Source organism: Heterocephalus glaber, unplaced genomic scaffold (assembly GCF_053883595.1).
Source record: "Heterocephalus glaber isolate CG9 unplaced genomic scaffold, H.glaber_assembly_v1.0 deba00000621, whole genome shotgun sequence".
Taxonomy (NCBI): Eukaryota; Metazoa; Chordata; class Mammalia; order Rodentia; family Bathyergidae; genus Heterocephalus; species Heterocephalus glaber.
In genome coordinates, this window is record NW_028258153.1 from 1957887 (window position 1) to 1983486 (window position 25600).

The following is a 25600-nucleotide window of genomic DNA, read 5'->3' on the forward strand; positions in this document are numbered from 1 at the left end:
TTGTTCCTGTGTACAGTTTCTACACTTGTCAACTTGTGTTCTGTTAGCAAATGTAACATCAATTGGAAACTAGTAAACCAATTATCAAATGTCACATTCTGATTAGTTTGGGAGATGGGAGCAACAAGTCTTTTCACAGCATCATTTGGGTTATAACTATATGAATAAGTACCCAGTGGATGAGTTCCAGGATACATTTCTAAATTGAAAGCATTATAAGTCATTGCATCTACAAGGGGTTATATATATTTTTTGCACAGATCTTTGTTCAAAGTATGCCCAAAAATGACATCCCCTCACTTGCATAATTTTTTGATAGATATGTTTTTCTCATTATCCTTCTGCATGACCTTGACTACTGCCACCTCAAAAATCTTCCTGGGTGACATGGACTCACTGTTCCTGCAGTGCATAAATGCTCGCCTCTGTGTGCAAGCTGTTAACCACAGTTCCCAATGCTCTTGGCATTAGCTCAGCAGTTTTTCTCAAGCTAATCCCCCAAGTCAGGTTAATTTTTCTGGGATTGGATTTTCCAAATGTCCAGCCAGGTTTCCTCACTACGGGGTGGGAGTTCAATTTTTCTGTTAATGCACCCTGGGTGAAGCAGTGCAGAACCCAAGATATCAATCCTATTAGTAGTCATGATAACCTTGATATTCTCGGTGGCTTCAAAGTCATCTAGCTGACTGAGCAGTTCTAGCATTGTGTGCTGCACTTCACTGTCTCCTATAGTGCCCTCCTCCAGCCCAGAGGACCCAATGGAGTTGATTTCATTCATAAAGATGATAGATGGAGCATGTTCTTATGCCATGACAAACAGCTCCCACACCCTTCTTGCCCCTTCCCCAGTGACTTCCTGCAACAATTTTTGAGCCAGACATGAATAAAGGTACAGTAAATGTGATGAGCCACAGCCCAAGTCAACAGTGTCTTCCTGGTACCTGGGGTTCTATATAACAGCACTCCCTTGGGCTGTGCAGTGTCCAGAGCTTCAAAGAACTAGGGTGCTTCACAGCAGCTCAATCATTTCTTTGATCTCCTTGATTTGCTTGTCCAATCCACTAATTATCTCATAGGTTGAGTCTGGCACTTTTGCCACCATCAATGCCATATTTTGAAGATTTTTTTTGGCATGTACTCCCCGAGGCTACAGTGGCCATGAAATCCTTGCAAGATGTTCATCAATAGTCATGTATTCAGATGATGTGTAAGTTGCTTGGCAGTTGCTCACAAATCTGTCAAACAATAACCAGATTGCTATCAGTTTGCTATCAATGACCAGATTATTAGTTCTTTTTCTTTCTTGGTGGGTGGTTTTGTCATCAAACCTCAGGCAATTTTGAAGGAAACCAAATCTCCTCAGTGTCCTTGTTATTCTACAAACCTCAAGCCCACACTCATTGGTTTTCTGAAAGTCATTTACATTCCTGCAATTACCATGAGAAAGCTGTACCAAATAGAGCAGACCTATGAATGCTTTCCATTCAGCTAGTGAGGTGTCATAATAAATACATTTCTGAGTATGGCTATTGGTGCATATAGAACATTTTACTTGTATTTCAGCCTTTGTGTATTTCACAACATCTTGTAGCATTTTGTCTGTTACAATTTCCAACATTAAATGGCAATGCTGGCATTCTGTCTAACAGGTTCACCCCTGCCAACATCCTCACTATATTTTTGGACCCACATCTAACATTGGGTTGTTCCATTTGGTTGCATGACCATTCAGCAACATTTCAACTGGTCAAATATGGACTCAAAGATGCATTTTACATTCATTATTTGAATCAAGGATATCTGCATTCCATATGTCTGTATCAGTTGATACAGAATTCATTTCATTGTCACAGGAACTTTGACTCACACGGCCAATGTCAAAGTCATCATCATATACCCATATCACTCATCCATTATGAAAACATGTATTTTACTGTAACGGGTCATCTTCACCAACCATGTATGAGTAATCTGATGATTCACTTTTGACCTCCAAAACTTGCAAATCTGAATTTTTCATGTGTCATTTTACTGAATTCAGTACTTCTACCAAAAAATCGAAAGAAAAAATTTTAATATAAATCCTAGAGTGGTGTGGGTGTATTATACCCTGTGTGATGCAAAACCTGTTAGGTGGAGCATAATGTGAGTGAAAATCCCAGTTTGACACTTTTGCACAGGTGCACACACCTTACCATTCATTGTACCAAGTGGGTAAAAACAAAGCCGCTTCCTGTATCCCTCAGGGAAAAGTATTGAGATGCATAGCTGGCTAGTACCACACTAAAGTAAAAATTTACAGCAGGAAAGTAAGGGATATGTATGTGGAAACCAGCGTTATGCCTCATTAATTACAACTAAACAAATTTACAAATTCAGTTCCTCAGTCACACTCCCCACACGGCACACACTCAATAGACTCATGTGGCTAGAGGCTACCATAATGAACAGTGTTAATTAAAAAATATTACCATTAATGCAGAATATCCTGTTGGAATAGCAGCATTTCAGAGTATCATGTAAAGAAATGAGGAAAGAAATGAAAAATTGGTGGTCAACTAGAGTTTCTGAGGCTGCCCAGAAAGGAGACTTGCCATGGAGCTGCACCTACCTACAACTGGCACCTTATGTGGGGACTTTCCTTTATTGCCTACAGTTATGAAGCACTGTCACGACTTAACACACACTAGAAACATTTTTACTGAGGTTTCCTGAAGAACTCATACATATTTAGCAGGTCACAGTTCTTGTTTTGAGTCTTCTGAAGAGATGGGAAGCTTCTGTGCTTTGAGGCAGAGATGAGGATTTTTACAGCTTCTGCACCATTGTCTATCCTGAGACCTACAGGGATCCAGACCCTTCCCTCTCTGGGTCTCACATTTCCTTTTTTATAGTCACATTTTGTTCTTATTAAAATGAAATTCAAAACTGAATCTCCAAAAGACCAACACAGTAATCTCCAGAGTGAAATTCAATCTGAATTCTTTGTTGTGTGATTTCTTATGAAAACATCAAATCTCTCCCAATGTGAATTTCCCAAAAGTGAAACAATATTCATTCCTCAGAAAGGTAATGGCCTGAGAATTCAGAGGTGGAGGAAACTTCCAGATTTGGATATTGGTTTATTATTTGAGTCTGGACAGAATTTCCTGGAAAAGAGCCTGGAATTAAAAATGAAAAGACACTGATTTAAATCCTGATGGTGAAATATTGACTGAATTACTTAACCACTTTAGATCTCAGTTTTGTCATTAGTAAAACAGGGATACTAACAATAGCATCATATATGTATTAAGAACTCCAAATTAAGGAACAGGGTGAAAATATTAATGAGAATAATAAAGAAAAAGAAAATGTTAAATAGTATTTGTCACTGATAATGCTTTTTCTTTTTTAAATATACACTAGAGATAAAATAATATTGGTTATTATTTTAATTTTAATTATTTTAATTCAGCTATAAGTAACATCCAATATTATGTTATTTACTATTGAATTAAAACATTTTTGTATTTTTAAAATTTCATTTAAGATTGATCAGAAAGCTATATGGCATCATTTTGTTCATCCAAAAATATATATTGTTAATGAAAATATCACCTTCCAAAAAATCCTTAAGTAACAAATATTCTGTTTCTCTATGGCAAAATAAACTACTAGAGAAATCAGTGGTTCCAAACAATAACTTCTCATTATTGTTCATAATTCTAGATATTGACTTTCTCAACTGGGAAGTTGACATTTTGAATTTCTCATGGTGTTATTGTCAGCTGGGGTAATAGACACCTGAAGAATATACTGGATTGGACATTGTTTTTTTAAAAAAAGGCTGAACAGAGCTGAAACTAGAGTTAAAGTGGGAAAGAAAGAAAGAAAGAAAGAAGGAAGAGAGAAAGAGGAGAGGTAGGTGAGAGGGAAAGAAGAAAAAGAATATTCAAAACCTATTGTAATAGGGGAAATGACTCCTTAGTAAAGAATTAAGCTCAATTTTCAGTTTGGGGATTTATAACCAGGAATAAGTTGAGGGAGTTACTGGATGGAAAATTACTAAGAGGAAACATGGGGGAAAGGGAGATCTTGTTAGACTGACCAAACAGAATTATTGTTGAAGGAAGGCCAGAATGATTAGCTATCAGGGGTAGGGGATAAAGAATTATCATTAGGCATCATGGAGAATGATAAGATATCAAGAGTGGGGGGATTCTACACTGATTCAGTAGGAGTCTTGCTAAAACCAACTATCCAAATATGGATCCAAGATGGAGACTTGGTTAAGAAGACTTAGAGGAGTCTGAGTAAAGTTTGGTTAGGGAAAGAACTTTCATCAACATCCAAGATTAGTCACTTGAGTGATGGTCAATTGCTTCTAGCTGGGAGTAAACACAAACAGTTAGATAAACAAATGTGGACTCTTTCTGGGCTTGAGCTTTTCACAGCATGGCAGATGTATCTGAGAGAAAATGTTCCAAGATTAAGAGTTCACCAAATGACTCAGGTAGTAACTGCAACTTTTCTTACGACTCAACCTCAGATGTTTTAGAATGGCAACAATCACTAACACCAACCTACATACAAGGGGAAGGAAATTATACTCCAAAACTTTCTATGAGGAGGAGAGGAAGGGAATTGATAACAGTCATTTTTGGAGACTATCACAACATGCATAAGTTGAGTTATACAGTGCCCAGTGACTTCTAAAATGTAAATGAAAACTTCGTAATCAGGAGTGAGAAGCAGCTCATGCTTTATTTGTATGCACATGTGTAAATTGTATTGTTTAAGTTACAAGGGACATCTAATGGAATATGTGTTCAAATAAGCAATGTAGATGTTCCCAGATGTATTTTTATGTTTATAAAAATGTAGACATGTGCATGAATGATCATTGAAAACCTGACAGAAAATATCCTAAAAATTATAGTCTTCTTGGTAAATGATTGTAGATGTTTTCACAAAGGTGAAAATACTTGTAAATCTGCACATCATATCAGGAACATACCTACATCTCTGACCAAAGTTATGAATATATCTGGTTAGTTCAGAGAAGTAACCAAATACATGATAAAAATCATCTAGTTCCTTGCTCTTACATAAAATAACCTTAAATATCAGATTTAAAAAATAATTTTTACTTATCTCTGAAGAACATTGCCAGAAAAAATGTCACCAACACTCCCACTCTAATTTGAATTTCAAATAAATGAAGAGTAAAGCATGTCCCAATTATGGAATGGGACATCCTTGTACTAAAAACAATTCACTATTGTTCTGAACTTCTAATTTAACTGGGTATCCTGTGTGTTTATTTGCTAAAATTGTAACCTTATCTCTAAACAAAATTATTTTATTTCAGACTTTTTTTCCTTAAGAATATCAGGGACACTAAACTGTGCATGTGATTTCAAAATTATAATATTTTTCCAATATCATTTAATCATTTACTCTCTATCTAGTAAATCTATATGTAATTAAAAGTCATCAAAGACAAGTTGATTATGGATTTCCAATAGGAATGCAGACAGAATGATAAATTTCAAAGACATATGGGATACTTTTTTAAAGCTATTAAGGCAGATGTTATTTAACATTTCTTAGTAACTTTAACAACATGGCATAGTTGAAAAATTACTATAGACACCCTGAACCATTAATTCTACCTTGCTACAATTAGTACTTTTTTTTTGTAAAGATGAAAACATCTGGTCACCACATGAAAATATTTTGTCTCTTTAAAGGAAAATGTTATCTCTGAGCTTTCCCTTTTTCAGACCAAATTATGCCTTTGCTTCTAGTTCCAGCCTTTTTATCATTTGTTTTTCTCTGCTGACACCCCATAAATTTTCCATATTTCTGAAACTAAACAGATTAAAATGAGATGTCCTATTTTTAAAAAGACCCTAATACACCAAATAGAATAAGTAGTGTTTGGGTTACAAAATCCTAAACATTAGCCATATTATTTCAATATACAAAATACATGCAAAATTCATTGATAAGATATAGCCATAAACCAGCAGAAATTAGAATGAGTTCTATAAAAATGCAGATGAGAAAAGAGAAGTCAGGAAAGGGGAAAGGAGAACATTAGAAGTGGTGAGTGGATAATAAATGAACTAATAAAAGAATAACATGGGAACACTTGAGCTCAATCAGAAATAACTACACAAATGTTAAAATGTAGAGATTTTCAGAATGAAGATTCAGCTGTATACTGTCTACAAGAGATAGCATTCAAACATAAACACACAAGTAGGTTGAATAAATTGTTGAAAAGATATATACCATGCAGTCAATAATCACAAGAAGGTTGTAGGGCTGTATTAATATCAAATAAAAGTCTTCCAGACAAAGAGTACAACTACATATAAAGAAGAATGTTTCATAATAATAAAACGGTCAATTCTTCAGGAAGACCTAAAATTTTAAAATTTTATGCACCTAAACACTGAGCTTTAATATAAAAATTGACAAATTTTTCATGTGGAACACACCTAATCAGCCCGCTGCAGACAGGCAGGTCTGCGCACGCCCTACCCAGGTCCTGAGTCATGTGGAACACATAGAATCAACCCACGCCCCAGCAATAATCCACGGGACCCCCACCACCGCTCCTCTGTACAGACACCTGGTTCCATGCTACAAAGACACAGAGGACACCGGACCTCCAGACCACGGTACTGAGTCCTGCTGCTCCCGGCCCAGAGGTAGGGGTTTCTGAGCCGCCTTCCCACTGCTCCTGGTCCAGAGGAAGGGGCTTCCTGGCCACCATCCCTCCAGCTGCTCCCAGCCTACAGGAAAGGGCTTTTGGGCCATCATCCCTACAACTGCTCCTGGCCCATGTCCCACCTCTCCCAGCTCAGAGGAGGTAATCCATGCAGGCGCCAACAGCACCCACCCCAGTTGAAATGGGAAAACACGTAAATAAGTCTCAAAACCAGACTTCCAGATCACCTACAGCAACCCCAAAGGGAAATGGGATGGAACACTCTGATAATCAACCGCCTGGACCCACTGAACTGGCAACAAAAGGGGATCTGGAAAAAAAGAAATCAGAAATAATTTCTCAGATAACAGGAGAAATTGTGCCCCTAGTGCAAGACATGATTAATAAATATAGAGAGGAGCTGAGGAACGTGATGGAATACCAGCAGAAGAAACAAATGGAATCCATAAAACAGATGCAAATAGATTTCCAGGACATGAAAAACTCCACTGAAAGTCTACACAGCAGAATGAGCCAATATGAGGACAGAATTTCAGATATAGAAGATAAGATTGCAATTAGTGACCAGGAAAAGAAAAATTTCTTCAAAATTAAAAGGGAACATGAGAAATCAATCCAGCAGCTGCTAGATAATGCAAAGAAGAATAACATAAGACTGACTGGAGTCAATGAAGAAACAGGAGAGAGTAAAGATGACATAAAAAATCTCTTCACAGAAATCATGGCAGAAAACTTCCCAAGCAGGGGAAAAGAGCTTGACATACAGATAAGTGAGGCATATAGGACTCCAAATAGCCTGGATCAAAAAAAAAATCTACACATAGGCATATAATTGTTAAGATTCCAGAAACTCAACAGAAGAACAAAGTTCTACAAGCAGTTAGAGAAAAGAAATAAATCACATACAAAGGAAAGCCCATCAGAATCACAGCAGACTTCTCAACACAAACCATCAAGGCAAGAAGAGCTTGGAGTGACATATTCCAAGCCCTAAAAGAAAACAGCCTCGAACCCAGATTGATGTACCCTGAAAAACTATCTTTCAAAATGGATGGAGAAATAAGATACTTTCATGACAAAGAGCACCTTAGGAACTTCATGAATACCAAACCAGCATTCCAAAGAATTTTGCACAATATCCTAGGAACAGACATTGAGGGTCTCAACCCCAGGAAGCAAAGCAGAATGAACCCATCTGGCATGACAAGAAATTAAATGTAAAAGGGGAGAACCCAACAAAAAGAAAAAGTCATGGCAATGACAAGTCAATACATTTCAGTTATACCCATCAATGTTAATGGTCTCAATTCACCAATCAAAAGAAATAGACTGGCAGAATGGGTCAAGAAGCAAAATCCAACAATATGCTGCATACAAGAAACACACTTAATTCAAAAGGAAACTCATAGACTGAAAGTTAAAGGGTGGAAAACAATATTCCATGTGACAGGAACCCGAAAAAAAGCAGGAGTAGCTATCCTCTTTGCAGATCAAATAGATTTCAAACCAACACTGATTAAGAGAGATGAAGAAGGACACTACATCCTTGTAAAGGGAAGAATCCAAGAGGAAGAGATGATAAGCATAAATATCTATGCACCAAACACTAGTGCACCGAACTATATAAAACAAGTACTAATGGACATGAAAAATCATATATGCACTAATACAATTGTAGTAGGGGACCTCAACACCCCACTGTCACAAATAGATAGATCAACTAGACAAAAAATAAGTAATGAAATACCACAACTCAATCAAAATCTTGGACAAATGAACCTAACAGATGTTTACAGAGTCTTCCACCCCACAAAATCAGAATACACATTCTTCTCAGCTGCACATGGGTCATTCTCCAAAATAGACCACATACTCACACATAGAACATGTTTAAGTAAGTGCAAAGAAATTGAAGTTATCCCCTGTATATTATCAGACCATAGTGCAATGAAATTGGAGATCCATAGCAAAAGAAACTCAAAAAATTTCATAAACAGGTGGAAATTGAACAACACACTTCTGAATAACCAATGGGTCACAGAGGAAATTAAAGAAGAAATCAGACAGTTCCTTCAATTAAATGACAATGACAATACAACACATCAGAATCTATGGGACACAATGAAAGCAGTCTTACGAGGGAAATTCATAGCAGTGAATAAGCATATTAGGAAAACAGAATGAGCCCAATTAAACAACCTGATGCTGCACCTCAGGCTTCTAGAAAAAGAAGAACAGGACAACCCCAGAGCTCATACAAGGGAGGAAATTATAAAGATCAGAGGAGAAATCAATGCAATGGAGACTAAGAGAACGATACAAAAAATCAATGAAGCCAAGAGTTGGTTCTTCAAAAGAATCAACAAAATTGACAAACCCTTAGCCAACCTTATCAGAAAAAGGAAAGAAAAGGCCCAAATCCATGCAATTAGGAATAAAAAGGGTGAAATGACAACAGACTCAGCAGAAATCCAGAAGATCATCAATACCTACTTCCAGAACCTATACACCAATAAGATGGAAAACACAGAAGAAATGGACAGATTCTTAGATACATATGAATTACCAAAGTTGAACGAAGAAGACCTAAAAATTCTGAACAACCCAATATCAACCAATGAAATTGAAAATGTAATTAAAAGCTTATCAACTAAGAAAAGCCCAGGCCCTGATGGCTTCACTGCTGAATTCTACAAGACATTTAGACAGGAGCTACTGCCACTACTGTTTAAACTCTTCAATGAAATTGAAAGGGAAGCAATACTCCCAAATTCATTCCTGGAAGAAACATCACCTTGATCCCCAAAGCAAAGAAAGACCCAACCGAAAAGGAGAACTATAGGCCAATCTCACTAATGAACATAGATGCAAAAATCCTTAATAAGATAATGGCAAACAGAATGCAGAAGATCATCAAGAAGATCATATACCCTGATCAAGTGGGATTCATCCCAGGGATGCAGGGATGGTTCAACATACGCAAATTAATCAATGTAATACACTATATCAATAGAGCCAAGGACAAAAACCATAAGATTATCTCCATAGATGCAGAAAAAGCATTTGACAAAATCCAACATGCATTTATGATAAAAACCCTACAAAAAATTGGAATAGATGGTCTCTACCTCAAACTGATAGAAGCCATCTATGAAAAACCAACAGCCAATATCATACTACATGGTCAAAAACTGAAATCCTTCACACTAAAATCAGGAACAAGACAAGGATGTCCACTATCACCACTCTTGTTCAATATAGTTCTGGGAACATTAGCCATGACAATTAGACAAGAAAAAGCAATAAAAGGAATAAAGATAGGAAATGAAGAAGTCAAATTGTCATTATTTGCAGATGACCTGATACTCTATATAGAAGACCCCAAGAACTCCACCAAAAGTCTTCTAGACTTAATAACCAAATTCAGTCAAGTACCTGGTTACAAGGTCAACAATCAAAAATCAATAGCTTTCCTCTACACGAATGACAGACTCACTGAGAGAGAAATAGCTCAAATAATTCCTTTCACAATAGCATCTAAAAAACTGAAATACCTAGGAATCATCCTAACAAAAGAAATCAAAGACCTCTTCTCTGAAAACTATGGCACTCTGAAAAGAGAGATTGAAGATGATATCAGAAAATGGACAGACATCCCCTGCTCCTGGGTAGGAAGGATTAATACAGTGAAAATGGCCATACTTCCAAAACTGCTATATAGATTTAAGGCAATTCCAATTGAGATCCCAGCAGCATACTTCATGGACCTTGAGAAAACAATCCAAAAATTCATTGGGAACAAGAAGAGACCCAAAATCACAAAAGCAATTCTAGGTAACAGAGACGTGGCAGGGGGTATCACAATCTCCAACCTGCAACTCTACTACAAAGCTACTGTGATAAAAACAGCATGGTACTGGCAAAGAAACAGACCTGAGGACCAGTGGAACTGATTAGAAGATGCAGAAACAACACCAGACACACTCAGCCATCTCTTCTTCGATAAAGGAGCCAAACACCCTCACTGGAGGAAAGATAGCCTCTTTAATAAATGGTGCTGGAAAAATTAGGTTTCAACTTGCCAAAGATTAAGACTAGACCTATATATCTCACCATGCACTAAACTAAAATCAAAATGGATTAAAGATCTACATATTAAAATAGAAACTCTGAACCAGTTGGAACAGAGGTTAGGTAGAACCCTTGAAGACATCGGTGTAGGAAAAGCTTTTATGAACAAAACCTCAGTTGCCCATGAACTAGCACAAACAATCAACAAGTGGGATCTCTTCTTATTAAAAGGCTTCTGCACAGCAAGAGAAAGCACCAGCAGTGTGAAGAGACAACCCACAATGTGGGAAAAAATCCTCACCTGCTCTTCCTCAGACAAAGGTCTACTATCTCGAATCTATAAAGAACTTAAAAAGATCAGACCTCCCAAATTTAAAAATCAGATCCAAAAATGGGCATCTGAAGTGAACAGACATTTCTCAAACAAGGAAGTAGAAATAGCAAATAAATACATGAAGAAATGTCCAACATCACTTGTCATTTGAGAGATGCAAATGAAAACAATGCTGAGATTCCACTTCACTCCAGAAAGAATGGCTGCTATCATGAAATCCACCAATAACAAATGCTGGTGGGGCTGTGGGGAAAGAGGAACCCTGCTCCACTGCTGGTGGGAGTGTAGTCTGGTGCAAGTATGGTGGAATTCAGTATGGAGATACCTTAAAGAACTAGGACTGGAAGTCCCATTTGACCCTGCTATTCCACTGCTGGGGATCTTCCCCCCCAAATTAAAAGAATCATACCACAGTGATATATGTGCGCCCATGTTCATAGCAGCACAGTTTGTGATAGCTAAAACTTGGAAACAGCCCAAATGCCCATCAACTGGATACTGGATAAAGAAAATGTGGGTTTTTTAAATAAAATGGAGCACTACTCAGCCATAAAAAACGAGAAATTAGAGACATTTATAGCTAAGTGGATGCACATTAAGGTGATACTCTTAAGTGAAATAAATAGGACACACATGTATAAATACCAAATAGTTTCTCTGGTGTGAGAAAGTGAAAGTGTAAATAAGGACTAAATGTATAATAGGTAATGTGAAATAGGAAGAAAAGGGGCAAAGGGGAAGAAAGTGGGAGGGCTAGGGGAAAGGATAGAAGGGAATGGGATTAATATGAGAAAATGGAAAAATAGGAACAAAATCTTTGTAAATAGGGAGGAATGGAGTGGTTGAAGGGAGGGCTGGGCAAGGGTGAAAAATAAGAACCAAGAGAAACTATGTAAAGTTGCAAATTTCTAATGATGAATATATTGTATATCTAAAATGTACCAATGATTAGAATGAATAATCGATAATGTAAAATAGGAAGGAAAGGTCCAAAGTGGTAGGGGTAGTGGGAGGGGCAGGGGAAAGGAAAGAAGGGAAAGGAAAAATGATGAGAAATGGAAAAAATGGAAATAAAGTCTTTGTAAATAGGGAAGGGTGGAGGGGGTGAAGGGAGGGCTAGGAATGGGGAAAAAGTAAGAACCAAGATGCATCATGTAAAGGTACAAGTTCCCAATGAGAAATGTAATTGTGTTGTATACCTACAATGTACCAATAAAAGAATTTAATTTAAAAAATTGACAAATTAAAGGGAGAGATACACAATTCTCCCATTGTATTAGGGGACTTTAACATCCATCTCTTAGTAATTGACAGAATTACTAAACTGAAAGCAACCAAGAAAGAATGAAGAAAGAAAAACTCTATAGAAACATCAAAGATCTAACATCTACCTTGACCTAATTGATATTTCTAGGACACCATATTTCAAAAAGTGCAATAAATATTTTCTATATTTCACCAATTGAAGCTATATGTTAGGCCATAAAAGTATGTCTCAATAAATTGAAGAAGACTGAAATCATGGAGACTATTTTCTGATAATAGATTTAATTTAACATGCTTGAAACTTGCTGTTTTTCAGAGTTTTAAAGCTATATTTCATATACATATTTCTGGTCTACTAACATATTTGATTTTGCCCCTCTGAGATATTTACAATGCTTATTTGGACATTTCTTCAGCCAATCAACCTATATTTTAATCTTTTCTATTAGCTTCTTATAAGACACTCTTCCTTTTGGATATTCTCTGCAAATTAAAGATTGCAATTCCCCTGTGTGCATGAGGTTGTGCTGTGAATATAGACTATGAAGACATTGTTAATATTGTCACTTTTTCTGATGAGGACAATAAAGTTCACAGAAGCTAAGTGACATACATAATTAGCATGTGGCAGAGTTAGGATTTTTAAATTCAGGACATTTGAGGATAATAACTCAATCACAGGTGAAATAGCCTTTCTTCTACATGGGATACATATACCTTACTACGTGGTCACAGACTGACCCAGAAACACTTCCTTTCCCTGTTTCAGTGTTCCTGTTGTAGGTACCACCCATTCCAGTCCCTGGACCTCCAGATCCAAGGTCATTGACTCCATCGCCCAGGTGCAATCTTACACCCACATTGCAAGTCATGTAGATGCTGCTTCCACTATTTCTGTTCTGTTTATCCTCTCTTTTTCATTCCTTTTCAGATTCTCAGGTCTTGCTTCATCTACTTTAATATCTACTTTAATATCTGCATTTTCTCTCTTTCTCATTTCTCTATTTCTCTCTTACTCTATTTCATCCCCCCTACTGGTACAAAGGAGGGCTCAGTAAGATGCAGTTATTATTACCCCTTTGTCCTCTACACGTGGTAGCCATCTTCACTTCAGATACCAAGTCCTTTGTAAAGTTTCTAAGCCTATTTGTAAATTCTGACCACTAACATTCTTCTTTGCCCTCTTGTCTCATGTTATAAGAAAAGCTGCCTATTTACTGAGTATTCCCCCCAAACTTTTCTTGTCCACATGCTGCATTTTCTCATCAAAACCTCAAATTTCCATTCTCTCTCTAAGGATCATGTTAAATGCCCCAGCTTCCTCCAGAAAAACTGTTTTGGAAGTATTTACTAGTGCTCACCCATACCCAGTTCTTCCCTCTTTTCAAGATACACAAGACTCTACTTTGCAGCCTTCTGACAGTCAAGTAGAACTATGTGAAGGTTCTAGGCCATTAGGTGTGAGTGAAGGTGGCACACAGCACTTTTGAATGGAGACATTAAGACTGTGTGTGCCTCTTGTGTCTCCTACCTTAGAGACACTGGGAGTCATGTGTTTGAAATGGCAAAACTACAAGATGATGGAGTTATCATCCTGGATACTTGGTTAGAACTCTCCATCAACCCACAGTAGGCATACAATAAGGAGAAATAAACTTTTGCTCTGGTAAATTACTTTTCTGGTGGGATTGGGGATTGAACCCAAGGTCTTCACACATCTCAGCCCTTTTTTATTTCTCATTTTGAGGCAGTGTCTCACTAAGTCACTAAGTTCCCAGGCTAGGCTCAAACTTGACAATCTTCCTGCCTCAGGCTTCCAGAGTGGTGAGATTACAGGCATGCACCACCACACCTAGCTTGGTTAATTATGTTTCTGTTATTAATTTATTACAATAACATAATTTAGCCACTCTTTAATAATACAACATCTCAAATCCTCCTTTTTTGAGCATAATTTCTCTCAGCATTAAACCCAGAAATTTGTTTATAGTTTTCGTACAGTATATTTTATTCTTTATATGATAGAAATTTACCTTGTTGTCCAATTCTCCATACTAACTAGTTCTTACTGGTCCAGATTCTCCTTAATCACATTGCCTCCTACTTAAAATGTACTAACCTACTGCTATTGACTCAGTATCCATTGCATGGATAATGTGTGTTTAGTAGACACTTACGGAACACTTCCCAAAATGCAAACATTTGGGACAAAGAAAAAGAAGATACAGAATTTATTCAGACAAAGTAGTCATAATTTCAAAAAATTAAGACGTATAGCTTCATTCTTTTCCAGGTTTCTGCTTATAGTCAATAAAAACTAAAAGAATTGCAGAACTATCGCAGATTTAGATACAAAAAATATTTGACATTACAGATTTTGTATACTACCAAACCCATGTAACTCTACAATTTGAAAATATCTCTTTTACTCGCTAGAATTTAACTAGTAATCCTCACTATGATAATCATGTCAGGTGCAATGTATCTAATTAGATAGCCATGACAGAATTAGAAAATGAGCAAGAGATAGCAGAGCAACTGGGTCACTCTAGTTTGACTGAGATCCCTGTGTGAGTGAAATGTGTATGTGTTGCTCTCTGAAACAGTCTCTTAGATGAACTGCATCCCCCTCTGCCTTATTGTCAGATATAGGTGGGTTGAGTGTGATTCAGAGCACAATCTAATAGAATTTGTGACAGGCCAGCTCCATCACCCAGTGCTGCAGTTGTGAATATTCATTTGTTTTCAATCACCTGGAATTTATTTAGCTGTTAATAAGAAATCAAGCTACAGGCTGATATTTATCAAGCACTTGCTACACTAAATCTGAACAGGAACGTTGATTCTAGATGACTAAAAAGAACTACTGAATTACCAGCTCTTGAAGAAAAAGGCATAAAATATTAAAATCATCTGATAAACAATTTTTTGAAAGGAGGAGAAAATCCTGTTGAGAGAGATGAGAATTCAGTGTTCAGAGAATTTAATCAGTTCACATTTACTGTTGAGAATAAAACCTTTCATACTGGTTTGTCGACTTGACCTGTTATTCCAGAGATAAATTAGGAAGTTTAAGATATTGGGTTAAGACAAGGGCATTAATAGATCAAGTAAAAAGCTTATCTACAAATCCTTTTTTTAAAAGCTTTTAATGTATTTTCCAGAGACTCAGGGGACAGATGAGTTCTGGCTGCTGACCTGTGGGACCCAGGCAACTCACTCATCTGCTCTGGGTGATCTGTCAGGTTCTGTGTTGTGAGGCACAGCAACTTCCTCTGGATTTGCTTTCAATAAACAATGCGTTTAGTGGAAAGATACAGACTTGCTTCCAGAATCAAGGAAAAGCTTGAGCTCACAGGGGTTAAGAGGAAGAGAGCACAAGCACAGCTGCTAGGAGCACAGGTAGAGAAACTCGGGGAGAATCCAGAACCTTGATGGTGGGGGAGAAGGGCTTGGTGTCAGTCCACTCCCATCACCTTGTAACCCTGGATGGAGAGTTTCACTAACACTATTTGTGTCTGAGCTTGAGCAGGTGGGGCACCAATTTGACATTGCCCTGAATCTTCTATTTACCAAAAAAAAAGGGTAAAGCAGGAACATGGAACTCCCAAAAACAGTACTGAGCCCAAGTTTCCTCATCTTCAAAGCAAGGATTTGGAAGTTGAAGTGCCCTCATATTTCTTAGAGCTCTTGTGTTCTTTAATTTCTTTCAATAAACCCATACTGTCCCATGTCTAAGCTGTATTTTCAAATTATATGTTAAAAGCAATTGAAATTCTCTAAGAGGAATAAAATAGATATTGGGAAATAGGAAGAAAATGTTCAAATGGGAAGGGGAATAAGAGAGGGGAAGAGGGAAGAGAAGGAAAGAACAAGGAAAAAAAGAGAATAGAAGAAAAAATGGAAACAAATAAGGAGGGGAAGATGGGTTGAAGGGAGCGGAGGGGAATGGGGAAAAGAATAAGAATCAAGATGTGTCATGTAAAGTATAAATTCCCTATAACGAGTGTGATCTTTATATATATCAGAAGTGTACTAATAAAATTAATAAAAAATAAAAAAGCTACATTCAGTGATTTATTTGTCATTAATTTGTTCAGTGATCATAGATAATTCCCTTAAGAATTTCAATGTATTCAACTGAGTATGAACATCTTTAACAGGTTTATATGAAGTCTATTACTATTCTAAGATTCTGTACCAAATCTATTTAACCATAAATGCACGACTTCTTATAGGGTAGCCCAGAGTAAATATTTTTATATCCTAAGCCACTTTTGTCTTGATCCTATATTTGAAGCACTGTTATTTGCACCATTGGCCAAAATTGTATGATATTAGACCTCTTTTTTCTAATACAATGAAGAATTACTTGCTTCTGTAGATAAAAGCTGTGATCTACACAAGTAGAGATTATTAAATTTGAATGTTTTTAAAGAAAATATGGCTGTAGATAGAGCATGTATACATACATAGCATCTAAAAACAGCATTTAGATTTACAAGAATAGAGGTTTGATATTTGGTGGTACAGCATAAAGATTTATTTTGAGCTGTATATTTCTATCTACTCTACTTCAAACAACCATAAACTGCAGTATTTGATGTTCTCATAATGTGTTCACTCACCTTTCCTTTTCAGACTGTCTCAATTGCAATGTTCCTTCCAGAAGTAGGGACTGTTCTGTCCTTTCCATTCTGCCAAGCCTATTTTAGGCATGGTTATTCTGTAAGGAATTGTTTTGCTGCTTGTACACCTAAGGATAACTTACTGGATTTGGAATTAAACTTCAGAATAGCACTTTTACTTTTTACTTAAAGAATAAATTCTATTTTTGTAATTGTAAAAATTCTAGTAAGAAATTTGGAGGGTACAGTTTTTAAAAATTATTAATAAAAGTTAAATATTATTCATACTATTTATATTTCCCTCTAGTATTATGCGTGTGTGTGTGTGTGTGTTTGTGTGTGAGTATGCTATACTTAAAAGTTGGATCATATAGAAAATAATCTTTATGGCTTCAGCTACATGGAAATCCTTCCTATGGATTATGTACTAATTTCCAAACTGTTTCCATATGCATTCTTATTGATCAAAGAAATATCTTTGCTAGCAAAGTCTTTTTCGCAGTATGAAATTGATAGAACCAGGATTACTCTTAAAACAAAAGCTAAATATATGTTGAAATTAATAAAGTAACACATTAAAATCCTCCAACACGTCTCAATGGCCTTTGCAGTCTTTCCCTAGAGAGAGAATGTCATAAATGATAAAGTTTATGCAAAATCCTCAGGCAACTCTTACCAGAGAAATCAAAAGTAAAATAAAAAGAAAGCATGAATATGACTTTACATATCTATCAATGGATGATATTTTAAAATATATTTTACATAGACATCTGATATGGACTAAAAATACTGGGTATTTCTCCTATGTCAAAAGGAGCTTAAGCTTAAGCTAATTATAGGTGCTTGTATAAAAGTAAATAAAAAGTAATTTTGGATCCTGAGAATTAGGAGAAATGCATGTGCACACACACACACACAAACAAAAATTAACACAACCTTCAAGGAATGAAGATTAGCACGTAATTATTTTTATAAAGGTGTGAACATCAGCAATATTAGTGATCTATGGACATTTTACATGTGACATAGACAAAACTACTACTTTTTTTTTCTATAAGCATCATTACAGCTTTACCTCTTTCTTCTACTTTTGAGTGAGTTACTGCTTTCCTTATTTAGTTACAAAAATAACGGAGAGATTGTGTAGTTTTAAAGAGAGACTGGAAGGCAGTATTTTGTTGAACTTTGCCTTGTGTAATGTGCTGAAATTCTCCTCTCCCTTTGCTGCCCACCTAAATCAGATCTTTAGTAAAGACTTATGTTATCCCTTGAGGCTTTTTGACCCCAGTTGTTTGTCTTCTTGGCGTGGGAACAAGTGTTCTCTGCTTGCATACGCTTTTTGAAGCACACATTGAAATTTGGATGGATGAGAATTTCCAGTAAATGTGTAATTCTGTCCCCTGGGAATGGCGAAGAAAAGTCCAAATCCAAGTAAAAGCACTGAAGGAAAAGTTAGAAGACTGAAAAGCTAGTGCCTTCATTTGGCATATCACTTAATTCTCTTTGCTTCAGTTTCATTGCCTATAAAAATGGGGAAAATATAGATATTCCTTGTTTAATGACCCGAGTCAGTTCCTGCAACTATGTCATTAAGTGGATTGGTCGCTAAAGAAGAATTGTATATATTATACACATTACAATATTCAGAACTAAGAAATGGTCAAAGGAAACTCTTGATAACTTTGCTTTTATTTGCATAATTTTCACGTCCAATACTATCATGTGTAACAGAAATAAACCACAGTACTGTACTGTACAGTACAATCAGCAAAAAATTACAGTACAGTATAAACAAGGCATATGTACAAAAAACGACATTGAGGCTCAATAAAAAAATGTACAGAACTGTCCAAAAAACCCCCAAAAGACAGGTCCTAAGTCTGAGCAGCAGGTCGTAAGTCTAAATGTCGTGCCTTAGTCTTAAGTTTGAACAGTTGATAACGAGGTAGGTCATTAAATGAGGAATATCTATAATCTGAAAATAATCTTGCAAATTCTCTTTGCTTACCCTGCTTTTTTTGTGAGTGTTGAATGAAAAATAAAACCATTTTTAATGACTTTCTAGAAGACCGAGCGTCTAGTAAGTGTGTTTATGCTTGTTTTTCATGAGGAGTTTCTTTTGTTATCATTTCTAAGTTGGGATCTCTTTGCTTCTCTCATAGTCTACTGGTGAAGCCTATTATTAAGTCTGCCATGGTCATAACCTGGACTAAAAAGTGAGTAATACAAGGTCTTGGCTGAGGGCCTTCAGTCAGCTCCCTGTGCTCCTATCCCACGCATCCATGAATAGCCTTGTCTTCTCTCCAGTTCTCCAGAAGTTCAGAGCAGGACAGATCCAAGCATGGGAGAGAGGGAGGTGACATCTCCTTCCTGTACTCCCCTGACTCCAAGTCACTTGCTCTGCAGCTCCTGTGCTCCCCTCAGTGAGGGCCCAGGCTCCAGTCACTAGCCCTCACTTTGCCCTCCAGGCCCAGCAGCACTTGCTGCTCTCACCTTTCCTCAGGAGGCCCAAGCTCAAATTCCCCATTAGAATTTGCCTTTTCTGCTCTTCCCCAAACTCCAGCAACCACAAGTCTTACTGAAAAGCATGTTTATGTTTTTACCTGGTTTTGGTCCCTTAACATATCATCATCACTTCCTCCAATCTGAGTTCATATTGTTTTCCAGATACCATTCTGGTTTTCGTCCCCACCCCAATCCTGTTTTATACTCATTTCGTAAAGAAGGAGGTTATGTATTTCTTTCTAAGGAGCTAAAAGCAAAACACCCCAAATATTAATTATTGCACAAATACAAAGGTGCTTAGGGAACAAGAAGAAGAGTTCTTGTCAACCTAGTGTGCAAATACACAGCCCAGAGTCTTCAGAGAGGATGAGACAAGGTGGGAAGGAAGGGACAGGTTCTACTTGTTTGTGACTATAAATGGAAAATCACCTAGACAGCTCAGAAATAACTAGCCAGAGAGCTTTTGTTTTTGAGATCTGGACTTTCTGCAAAAGCAGAATAAAACCAAAATTACAATTATAAAAGTAATCGCCTTTTCAAAGAACTGGAAAATACAGTTTATATAACTTTGAAATGGCAAAGAAAAAAGAATAAGAACAAAAGAATGGAATAGCTGTGACCCTGTCAATGAAAAGACCTTCAGGAAGGAAGGCAAAATTACTCTACGGTAGGTTCTGAAATTAACCAGGATCCTCATCAGAGTACTTTATGGTGAAGGGAGGACACATGTTTTCTCCAGAGCCCAGTAATGAATTTCTTCTAAGGCCAAGGGCACCCTGGTCCTATTCTTATGGCTGATTTAATGATGAATCTATTTGTATCTAAGATTTTTATTCCATTTTCAAAGAGTACAGAAGTTCATCTTTTATGAAAGGCCAATGATACACAGAATATCTACAACTCAATTATGAAAAGGACAAAATGGAAATATTTTTAAAATCATAAAGAAAACCGAAGTTAACAAGGATTTTAAATTGTTCTATTAAAACTTCAGGACATCATTTTCCTAATTAGCAGACGTATAAGACTGATCACCTTCAATCCCTCTTCTTCCACTGGGTAGATGGGGATGATGACTAAAAGAGTATACCAGCTACCACAGTGAACAATTCCAACAGGTCTTTTATAAAGTGACACTGTAGCTGGCAATGGTAGCAAGCATATATATGCAGAATTTAAAGTCAATTATGACAATCATCATGAATTTTATCATAATGCTGGAGTTTCTGCTGCTCACACGCATTTCAAGTTGCCTCTGCATTGATATTCTGCACTGTGCCTTGTACACTAACTGTGATTCATCCTGAGGTCTCTACTTGCTGCTTACTTAGCTAGAGATCCTCATCTCCCAGCCCATCTCAAAACATATCCCAAAATAGAAAGGCTGAGAACCTGAAATTCCCACCTTCATGCTCTGCTGGCTTGGGCTGTGTCATCAGGGGTCCCCAATTCAGATGGACCTTGAAGACCAGGGAGACACTTTCCCCAACAAAATCAAATCATCAGCGTAAGAGGAGACAAGCGAGCCTTCCCTTGTTGATGGAGGGACCCGAGCCCTGTGGAGTTCTTCCCTCCAAGCCCCCTCTCCCACCACCTCTCCTCTACAGGGTTCCTATGGCTCCAGCTTAAAAATCACTTCTCTGTCATTAAACTACTGGTTTCACACATCCTTCAAGGAGATGAAGGACATGAACTGCAGCACAGCAGACTAATGCATTCAGAAGTAGAGATAGAAAATGGAGAAATATCCAGAAGAAAACTAGTGTTTTTATGTTTCTAAAATATGCCAAATATCACACTGTATGTACACTTCTTATGCATGATCTACCACACAACACGAAATATCATTTGCCATGATCTCTTATGTCCTCCTCACGTCACCTTAACATTACCCTACTCTGGCGGAGTTTTAATCTCTGTTTTATAGGTTAGAAAACAGACTTGGGGACTAAGTAAACAGCCCCTCCAAGAGCCTATAGCTAATAACCAGGAGAACTAGAAAGTGGGCCCTAGTCTGTTCTAAAGGTTCTATTCTTCCCATGGTGCCTGAGGGCTTCTTGGAGGCTTTGCTGTTACTTCCAGAGATTCAACAAATCAAGTACTCGCCCTCATGTGTCCTCTGGTCTAGTAAACAATTAACCGAAAATACAAACATATGTTTGAGAGTAGTTTAAACACGGAATTGAAAGTCAGAGAGTGTTGGATTCCACTTAGTGTGTGTGTTGTGTGACATTGGATACGTAGCTAGCTCCTTTAAACTTCAGTTTTGTGTGCAAAAACTGAGGCATTGGAAAGCACTGGGTCTGTCATGGGAGCCATGGCAAGTCTTCACAAGTCCAGAAGTGATTTTCAATAAATCTGGTGCTTGTTTATTTAAAATAACATCAGAAAGGCCAATGATGTGCAAACAAAATTAAATTTATTATACCAGTCTTTTAAATGCATCCTGTAGAATGTAAACTTCATACTAATTTGATATACTATATATCATCTACTTTAACTACATGAAGATTTTCTTTAAGTCAGAAGTATTATATGATCCCTTTTTCTCTGTGAACTCTTATTTCCATCCTACATTTCATAAGTAATTTTTTTCCAGATAAATAGATTTTTATATTTAGAAGGCTTTTATTAGTAGTTTTATAATTTTCCTCTACAACAAAAATATGTATATAAATTGAGATTTATTTTTTCCAATGGCTGTAATGCTCTCTGTGTTATATTTTTCAGGATTGTACAGTCATTTATGAGAAATTATAAATGACCAAGATAGCATAATTATATTGATATTTTATATTAATATGCTTATATATGTGCTTTATAAACGTGAAATATGGGTGTTTCATTGTTTAAAAAGATAATATATTTCATATATTTATAACATATTTTATATATTTGCATTTACTTTTTAAGTTGAATGTTTAAGTTTTATTTTTACAAAGTAATAGTCTACTCTATAAACATTTGCTAATAATATAGATGAGGATTTTTTCCCCAGTTACTTCATGTAGTTACAGACAAGAATTTCTCAGTTATAAAATAATAGTTCAGCATCAATATAATTTCTCTTTTTTACCTTAAAAATATAAGCCCTGAGAAACAGTATTTTCAAAATGTGTGACTGAGAATGGAAACTTTATTAGGGCAATTTCATCCAGTTCTTTAAATCACATCATAGTTTTGTTTTGATTTAATCACCACAAGTATTTTCGTGTTCAATTCTTTAACAATGCAGGTTATCCTTTATTTTTGGTTAAAATATTCTAAAATATAGGACAAACTGAATTGCAATATTTATTTGTTATTCATCATTACAATCATTACTCAATTTACCACAAAAGCATTACTAAGATTTGTAAAATGACTATTAATTATACTCATGACTAGGAGTGATAATCAAATATTAACTTGTAAGAGAGGGAACTGACCAAATGAAGGGAAGGGTGGAAGCTGGGCTTTATTCTAAAGCAGGGTCCTGTAGACAGATACCTGAGGTGCAAGACCTCAGCCTTATAGCTCTAAATTGTGCACAAGTCTGTCTGACAGGTATCAGGCCCCACAGGAGTGGTTGGGACTGAGGTCGGTCCTTCCAAGTCCTCAGGACGATCCATACTCACCAACTTGCATTAACACATGTCAACATGTCAACAGAAGAATAACTTGTGGCATGCTGTCCCTCAGACAGAAAATGTTTATTGCAAAACACTCGGGAAGGCTGGGGAAAATGGAAATGTTTTAATTCACTTTTGCCAATACAATATTTTTGAGAAAACTCTGTTGTCTTATTCTGTACTTTAAATTTATTTTTCTCATAACCTTGGAGCTGCTGCTTTAGCTCATTCAAGTTAAGGACAGCCTGAAACAGCTAATCTAATTGCAAAAGCCAGCCAGTCCTCATTAGCAGCAAAATCAGACTCGTTTTCAGCTAAGAAAAGTCTAACCTTCTCTTTTCAGTTTAAATAACTGTGTTGAGATGCATTCCCATGACAACCATCTCACTCCTTAACACTATCTGAACAGGAATGGATAAAACGTGGTGCCCGGCCAAGGTGACATAAGGCACACTGGCCTGCCAGGCTTTTCACCGACAGCCTTGTATTTTCTTTGCTCTCAAGAGAGCCTCTTACAGAGGGGGCACAGACTTCAGCAACAGCCAGGAGACAAAAGGAGGGCAGTTATCAAAAGAAGATTGTCAGCACTCCTACCTTTTCCTTTAGGGTTATATGAATTCCCAACAATTCAGCACGGGGCAAGATACCCTTTATCCACCTCCATGTTTTGGCCTTAAAAGAATTACACAAAAGATAAGGAAAAAATACAAAGCTGAGTATCAACATTTTTTGAAAAATTCCATTTATTTTTGTTCAAAAGATATGTACACCCCAAAAGACAATGTGTCACAGAAAATGCAGGGTCTGTGGGAGCTGTCCTTGGTGACATTTTTGTGTATCTCTCTGTGTGCACAGACGCCAGTGCAAATTCACCTAGAATAGATGGTGTTTAGGACTTTCTGTCTTTTGAATGATGTTGGTTATTTTTTTCTGATGTAATCATTACTAAACGATTGATACCTAAGATTTCATCAGGTAATATATTGAACATAATAGGCTGCTTCTATGGATTGTTTCCAGTAGTGGTGAGAGGTTTTCCTTGGGTCTCCCCAGGCACCCATGGGCCAGGTTCTGGTCCAGGAAAGGATGGCTTCTGTGGGCGAAACCCCATGCTCTCTGGCAATTGCAGTGATAACAGGGACCTCCTAATATTTTGGATCAGACGTAGAAACATGAGTAGGATGCTATGGGATTTATAGGCTGGGCATTTAGCCCAGATAGGTGAGATCAGAAAGGAAGAACTTGAAGAATGAATAAAGGAGTTAGAAGACAGAGGTGGGCAGGTGGCTAAAGATAAAAAAGAGTGGGGGGGGGGGAAGAGAGAGAAAGAGAGAGAGAGAGATTGAGGAAGTATTTGCAAATAACTTATATGCTATCCCAGACACAGCCAAGATAGAGCTATCTATTCCTGGCCTCACAAATGCAGTGAACCTGGATCACATCACTGAGGCCCTGGATCAAAGATCTGAACCTTGCTGTCTCAAAATCTCTTTATTTCACAGGATTTGGACAGGTTAAAATGTGAAGGCAACAAACAAAATGGGAAACCGGTATGATATGGCAGTTGACTAGCCTTTGGGTTCCTGACTCACAATAACTGATCTCATGAGAGCCTGAGGGGTTAAATACATGGACAATATGAACTTTTCTCTAGGATTGGCATGTCCCTGTCCATGTAGCAGGAACTCTCCCTTTGGTGAATTTCCTGATAATTAGATGTCTAGGAAATTAAACCAGGAATTAGAGATTGAAAAATAGAGCCCTGATGTGGCTGATTTTAAGAGATCTTCAACTACAGACAGAAAGAAGTTGAGTGCAAAGTTATATCTTGCAAGTGGGGACTTCATTCTAATGACTAGAACACACACTTTGAAATGATCCATAGTTTTAGATATGTTTTAGAAGTGTACATGTCCTTGAAAACTCCATGTATGTTTTCAGGTAGGTGTATCCTCAATTTTTATGTATATGCTATCAAAATTTTTATACAGTTTGTTAAATGGCAATGTTAAAACATGTGGCCAATATAGAAAATAATTTGGTTATTAAGATAAGGATAGACCTACCATATGATTCAATAATTCAAAAGAATTGAAAAAAAAATTCAAACAGCAACTTGTACATGAACATACGCGGCTGCATTAATCATAATAGCCAAAAGGCAAAAACAATCCAAAATTCCATTAAATAATAAATGGTTAACCAAAATATAGTACAGCCATACAGCGGTACACTATTTAGTTGTAGAAGGAAATAAAGAACTGATATAAGCTTCGACATGGATAAACCTTGAAAATAGTATGCAAAGTGAAAGAACCCACATACAAACATCACCTATAATGTGATTTCATTTATATTAGATGTCCAGAATAATCAAATCCATAGGACAGAAAGCAGACCCATGGTTGTCAGAGTGGGAAGAGGGGTAGTATCTGTTATTGGGTATGGTGTTTCCTTCAGA

At 36.8% G+C, this 25600-nt stretch overlaps 1 pseudogene; it reads right to left on the reverse strand.

The window, feature by feature from the left end:
• Nucleotides 1-296: 296 nt before the first annotated feature.
• On the reverse strand, nt 297-1111 carry LOC101724167 (26S proteasome regulatory subunit 8-like; annotated as a pseudogene).
• Nucleotides 1112-25600: the final 24489 nt, after the last annotated feature.